The following is a 7,250-nucleotide window of genomic DNA, read 5'->3' as shown; positions in this document are numbered from 1 at the left end:
CCAGGTTTATAGCATTAAGAACCTTCATATTCTATTCCTCCTACGTTATCTCTTATGACTTCCCTTTATTAATTCTAGCTTCACAGAGTTTTTATAATTTATATCTGAGCTTTCCTATATATGCCTGACAAACTGCTGCTCTACTTTTCAGAGGCAAGATCAGAATTTTTTTTCATCTTTGGAAGCACCCTCCTCAGGCCCCACCTCCTAACTCCAAGAAGTCGAAGTGAATGTATTCATTAATGTTGCCACTCTACCTAGCATACATATCTAATTGCATTTTTAAAATAACCAATTGCAATTGTTTTTGTACTTACCTCCCATGCTAGATTTTGACCGTCTTCAAGGTTGATATCGAATTTATTTATTTTTGTAGATGTAACACATGGCACATAATAAGTGCTTAACAATTGTCTATTGGATCAATGCATGATGTGTTCCTACTTGAATCCTGGCATTATTTGGTAGCTCAATAAGTAAAAACCAAGGACTGTTTGCCAAGAGGCAGCCCAGCACTGGGCTGGGTCCCCTGTGGGTGTTAGGAAGTTAGGAAACAGTGGTTGAAGAGAAGGATTTGGGTCAATGCAAATGTGGGTTCATTTTTTAGGGGACAATAAGCAGTAGCTGGTGAGTGTCATCATATTGAATATTCATGATATTATGGAAAAGTATTGCTTGCTTAAGTAATGTGAATGAGAAATATATCATAGTAGAGGTGTCCATGTACAAGTTTGGATAGGGATGAAATAGATGGAAATAGGATTAGATTAACATGAATTGGTTGGCAAGTGCCTTTTGTGGTCAGTAAGGTATGTGAAGCTGCAGGTGTGGTAAAGAGCAATGGGTTCTATGGTTCTGATATTCTGTCAACTATACTGAGAGAAAGATGAGTGGCTTCTGGGATAGGTTTGTGCAGAGAACAAAGACTGTGATCTTATTATTATCTTTTAATGTCTGTATGTCTGTTCTTGCTTATTTGTAACTCTCTTTTAGAAAATCTCCTTTTTGACTGGAGTCAGACTAAGAAGTAGAGACAGCTTCTGTCTCTTGGTAATCTGTTCCTGGCAATTTTTTTTTTTTTTTGGCTTCCTTCATTCTCTTGGCCAGAAGTTTAGCCTGTTCTGCAGCCTCTTCCTTATTTTCTTAGTACGCTGTTTCCTCAAAGCAACATATTGTTGTTTGTTGTTGGAGGACATGGGACATGACAAGATGCCGAGTCTTGGCTGCTTTGGTTCTAAGTTACTCAACTTTTTTATTTAGGAGCTTTCTCACAACATACTAGTAGGCATCATCTTCTTTAGAGAGACTGAAGAGTTTGTGGATTCTCCTAGCTTTTTGGACTCCCCATGAGAAGGTGTAGTAGTATCAGTAAGCCCAGGAAGGTCCTTCTCCCCTTTTTCACAATGACCAAGTTGAGAACACTGAGACTGGCATCCACAAGGCAACCCTGAACAGCTCTGCACTTTCTTTCTCTGGTCCTCGCTGGTCTGTAGCAGGAACACCCCTCACTCAGCAGCAGGTGGACATGGCTGTGGGTCAGGACCTCCTGCTTCATGGGGAAGCCTTGTCTGTCATCAGCACCACTGATTTGGACCACGTAACCCTTCTATTCTTCACTCAGAGGAGCATCAGCAGCGTCTGTGGCCATACACTTCTCATAAAAGGTATGAAGTTTGAGTTCATCATCTACTTCAATGAGTTTCTGGCAGCCAGTAGCTGGGTAAGAGATGTTCAGCTTCATCTTGAAGCAGCCTACTGCCTCTGAGGTACCAGAAAAAAGAACAATTGTGATCCTATGTTTTACTGCATCAGGGCTCTCCTCCCCCAAATAAGAGGAACCTTCCCACTCTATGCAGCAATGCCTCAGTGATGAGGAGCAATAAAGATTCATGAATTCTCTATTTATTGGTGCTGTAGCAGCTGCTACAGTTAGAGGCTCATAGCTTGGTACCTCAGCTGTATATAACTTTCTGACCCAGTGTGTAGCTCTTTTAAAAGATATTTTATAATGAAAATTTTCAAGCACACAAAATAGATTTTACCCAAGTACTACCCATGACCTAGTTTTAACAAATACCAACATTTTGTGGTCCTTTAATGACCTATTTTAAAGCAAATTCTAGACTCATATTGCTTCAGATATCAGTATATCATTATGCATCTCTGATAAGGATATTAAAAATAATATACTACCAAGCCATTATCACATTCAGGGTTGCTTTTAGTATGTGCGAGGGACTGCCTGTCTTCCTTTCACCTCATCCCACTGCTTTATCTGCTGTGCATACTGCTCGCCATTATGCCTGAGCCATTGTCTTCTGAGAGAAGAACCAGCCATTGTACCCATTCTCCTTGTGCTAGCAGTCTTTCATTTGCAAAATACCATCTGTGACAGATGAAGTTTCCAAGCTCATACCTGATACTTGAATTAGCAAAAGATATATTTAATCTGTAAACCAATATAGCACTTTTTCACATCATACTTCTTCCTGATATGTGAAAAGAGTTCATTAAAAAAAAATCAGATAGTGTATTTAAAGATCTTAGGCGAGGAAAGAACCTGGATAGATGGTAGGGAATTTCAATTTAGCAGAACTTCTGTTTTGATTTTTAGTTCAGAAGCCAGAGTTTTGAGATTTATATCTTAAGCCATTAAAGGACACTTTTAGAAGTTTTAGAAGTGATGTTTAGGATAATAATAATAATCACTTTTATAATTTATTTTTTCCTAGGAAAGCTGGTGGGAATGAATCCCTTGGTTCTTTTAACTTATTGAAAGTATAGTCTGGAGTTTCTAGACTAGACCACAAGCTTCAATAGAACAGATATCTAATTATCTTCCACCCTGCAGGGTTGATTGCACCTAGTATATAGTGAGTTCTAGGCATAGTAAGTTCCCAGTGAATATATGTTGAATGGACAAATAAAGATAATGTGCAGTTTTTCCTCCATTTAAGATGTCCTATTAATGAGGTTGAGATCTAGCAAGATTTATGAACTATTCCTTTCCCTCCAGCAGAAGCCACAGATGTTGACTTTGTCCTGTACTCCTGACTCATCTCCTCCCTGGTCTTTGTTTTGGATTATATCTTTCTTTCACAGCTTCTCTGGGATCCTGCTGCCATCAGTTATTAGCACATGACTGCTCCAGCATCTGTTCTTTCTTACTGAATACAGAACTGGGAGAGAAAGACAGGAACTTTACTATTTACACTATATCACACCAGCTTACCTTTAGAGAGTGATAATGTGGGTTCCAAGAGGGAGAAAGAGAATGAAGTGGGTAGAGATTTTTGAGTTGTTTATATTAAGATTGAGATTAAGCAGCAACTGCAAATGGGAGTAATGGTTATGTGCCGCAGTGTCCTCCTGAGTTTTTAAGATTGGAGGGCATCATTTACTGTAATATCAAAAATGAAGTGTTCCTCACATGGGGACTTTTTTTTTACTTTTTAGAGAAAAATTTCTCTCATTTGTGGGTAACATGTAGGGTAGAAATGAAGAAGTATGTTAGTTTCAGTGATTGCATCTAGCTTAGTTTCTCTTGCATTTCTAGGATTGTAGCCTTTGTTAGTAAAACGTACACAAAAGTGTTTATGCAGACGAGCACCTGCCAATTCAGATCATTTGGCTTTTTTTTTCCTGGAGGTGTGAGAAGAGGGGTTAATGGGTGACTGGGGGGTGGGAATGGCTTTTATTTTTATTTTTTTAATAATAAATTTATTTTTTATTGGTGTTCAATTTGCCAACATACAGAATAACACCCAGTGCTCATCCCGTCAAGTGCCCCCCTCAGTGCCCGTCACCAATTCACCCCTACCCCCTGCCCTCCTCCCCTTCCACCACCCCTAGTTCGTTTCCCAGAGTCTTCATGAGAGTTAGGAGTCTTCATGTTCTGTCTCCCTTTCTGATATTTCCTACCCATTTCTTCTCCCTTCCCTTCTATTCCCTTTCACTATTATTTATATTCCCCAAATGAATGAGTCCATTGAAAGATGAATGGATAAAGAAGATGTGGTTTATGTATACAATGGAATATTACTCAGCCATTAGAAATGACAAATACCTACCATTTGCTTCAGCGTGGATGGTACTGGAGGGAATGGCTTTTAAAGAAGATCTATTAACTGTAAATTTTGGAGAAATGAATCATGACTGTTGTTTTACTTCATTTACACAAATTTACAAATAATATGTAGTTTCAGGCAAGCAGGCACCTGAATGAATGAATGAATGAATGAATGAGGAACACGTGACTCCCAGCTTTTGCATCATACCTTTTTTAGAATCTTGATCTTTACTAATTTCAAGTTACTGGTTTAATAACTTTAATAGTTACTGGTTTAAGTCTGTTAACTAGGGTACACTGATTGCAATGACCAGTAGACTTCAAATATATAATGGTTCAGATGTAATAGAAGCTTATTTTTTGATCATGTAATAGTAGTAGGAATGTGAACAAGTCACTATCATTCAGGAACTCAGGCTAACAGCGGCTCTGCCATGTAGAGGCTTCCAAATGGCTCCAGTTTTTCCTTCTTCTTTTTTCTTTCTAGTTAGTTTGTTTAGGAAAAGAGCAGATTTGTATGTGTCAGGTTTGGAAGTGGGATACATAATTTCTCCTTGTAATCCATTGTTTAGAATTCAGTTACATGGTCACATCTAACTTCAAAGGAGTCTGAATAATGTAGCTGTTTAACCAAGGCTCTCTAGAAAATAGAATCTGAGGCAAGGACTAAGTGCAGATGTTTTATTTGAGAGATACAAGTCCTAGGACAGCAAGAGTGGGAGAAAAGGGAAATAAAGGATGGTAAGCAGTGAGTGCAAGGTAACATGCAGGCTATTACTTTTTAAAGGAGCTGAAGGGGATAGCAGGTCACTTAGCAGGTTGGCCACTTGGCCAGGGTGCATGGTGAAACATGATTCATAACATTCCGTTGGAGGGAGAAAGGAGAGAGAATTTATCTGCCTGGTTCGTTTCCATCTCTTGCTTCTTACTGGTCAAAATTTGGCCCATAGTTTGCTCCTCAGCACTACTGGTTTGCACCGTCCAACATCTTCAGCAGCTTCTCAGAAGTCAAAATAAATGATCTTCGGTGTGGCATTTCATCTGAATCTGAGTTAGAAAGAGGCAGGAGAAGACAAACATGCGAGTGTGGCTGGTTGGCCTCAAGTAGCAAAAATTCTGAGTATGTTGGTTGTGGTGGCAGCTGTCTGGAGGATAAGGGAAGCCAATACAATCTGTAAATTGCAAAAAGGTGTCTTACCGTCTGCCCCTTGCACCATTGAGATCCATTTATGCCCTCTAATTATATGTGGTTTACGAACAAAAATATGGGAACAACATTTTTCTGTTGTTTGTAAAACAAGAGGACATCTTCCTGGAAAGTAGAGGTACAAGTTCAGTCAATCAGAGTCACTTTCAAGGTGCATTTTCGTAGAAGAGACAAAGCGGGAAGTCAGTGGAAAGCTACTACAGACCCTGCTTTTGTAGTTTGTCCTGGGCTATAATTGAGATCTATCATTTCTCTCCTCCACATTCCATTATAGATTTCCTCACCCTCTACAAGTACTTCCACTGGTATGCCTGTGTAGTCAGGTGGCCTTCATTCTGAGGATTTTAAGCCCTTTGTTGCCCTGCGTTATTGGATAATGGTTGTTACTATTAGTCAGTGGTGGTTAGTACTGGATATGAAAATACTGAGGTGTCTTAATGAGCATTTGTAGTCTTAGACATTGTGTAGAAGCAACCCTAAGGTCTTATGGCTACCGCGGTTGATTTGCCTTAGCCAGTACCTAACTCCTTTTTGCAATTGCCATGTCATGGAGAGTTCAAACTGTACCAGTGGTAGGTGTGGCTTCTCGTTCAGTGGAACCATCATTGCATCCCTGGCAAGTGTTCTTCTGGGAATTAGAATCTGTAACCCCACAGAGCCTTAGGTTGCAGAACTGAAAACATAAATGCCACAAGTGGGCTATTTGGTGTGATAAGAGGGGACACTCTCTTTCCTCTTTGTTCTTGGACTTTTGTATTCAAATTATTGGATACATAGTATCACATGTCAAGTTTTGGTGTAGCTATGGAGGTCACAGTGTCAAATCTTCAGTGAATTGTTCCTGAGCTGGCACCTTAGTGGAGCCTTTAACACATCATTCCACTATTCTTTGGCTTGGCTGCTTCTGAGTGATAAACTCATTTGTTAGAAAGGCATGGATGATCTTAAAAATATACTTTTTTAGTCAACAACAAAATGAAAACACAAAAGAGGTGTGTCGTTAATAATGCCAGCTCCTGAGGTAGAGCTCAATTCCAGAAGCCCTAGATCATGACCTGAACTGAAGGCAGCAGCTTAACTGACTAAGCTACCCATGTGCCCCTAAAATAATCTTTTAAATGAAAGAAAGGGGTTCATCTTTTAAAAATTCAGAGTGGATTATTCGTTGCAAATTAGATTAGTTTCAAGGTTGCAATTGGCTTTGTTTATCCTTTGCCAGAATATATAGTAGAATTGCGTGTGTGTGTGTGTGTGTGTGTGTTTGTCCCTGGAAGTAAATTTTCCAAGGAGAAACATGGGAAACATTCATCTTTAGGCAATAATTACTTTCTAGTCCTTCAGGGCTTATTCGAGCCTCACCTTCTCCAGCAAGCCTTTCCTAAATTCTTTAGTTTATGGCAAGCTTGTCTTCTCTTAATTCGCACAGAAACTATTTCCCATCTTTTTGTTATTTTTACTGCAAATAAGTTTTACAAGATCACAATATAATAAATGGAAGGAGACAAAAACTCTTAAAATCTTGTCATTTCAACAAATTAAACCATTTTCATTTTTCAAAATTACATTCAGCATTTGTATGCATATATAATTTATATGACATTGGATATTTTTGTAATCATAGCATAGATATATATTTGTGGTCATTTCCTCATTTGGCAATGCAGGATCACTTTATCAAGTTGTTACATGATTTTCATAATTTTATTTTAAATAGCATCATTCATTACCGTTTGGATATTTTATAGGAATATTGCAATTAACATGTCTGAGCGGACTCAGCTTTTCCATTCAAATTCATGCAATTTTAGGCAGAAAAAGTCTTCAACTTCTCCCTCTCATTGTTATCCACTACTTCCATTCAGTTGAAAAGTCTAGTTTTTCTACTGCCTAAATATTTCATAATTATAAACTCTTTTTTCCTACCTTAGCACTGGCTTAGGCTTCTTGAGGCTTACCAGTCTAATTGTAATAAGC

The 7,250-nt window shown here is 38.6% G+C and overlaps 1 pseudogene; it reads right to left on the bottom strand.

Annotated features, from left to right (window-relative positions):
* Positions 1 to 989: 989 nt before the first annotated feature.
* LOC129507332 (40S ribosomal protein S6-like) lies at positions 990 to 1,741 on the bottom strand (annotated as a pseudogene).
* Positions 1,742 to 7,250: the final 5,509 nt, after the last annotated feature.

Source organism: Nyctereutes procyonoides, unplaced genomic scaffold (genome assembly GCF_905146905.1).
Source record: "Nyctereutes procyonoides isolate TBG_1078 unplaced genomic scaffold, NYPRO_anot_genome, whole genome shotgun sequence".
NCBI classification, from domain to species: domain Eukaryota; kingdom Metazoa; phylum Chordata; class Mammalia; order Carnivora; family Canidae; genus Nyctereutes; species Nyctereutes procyonoides.
The sequence above is the reverse complement of the archived record's forward strand: the minus strand, read 5'-3'. Positions and strand labels throughout refer to the sequence as shown.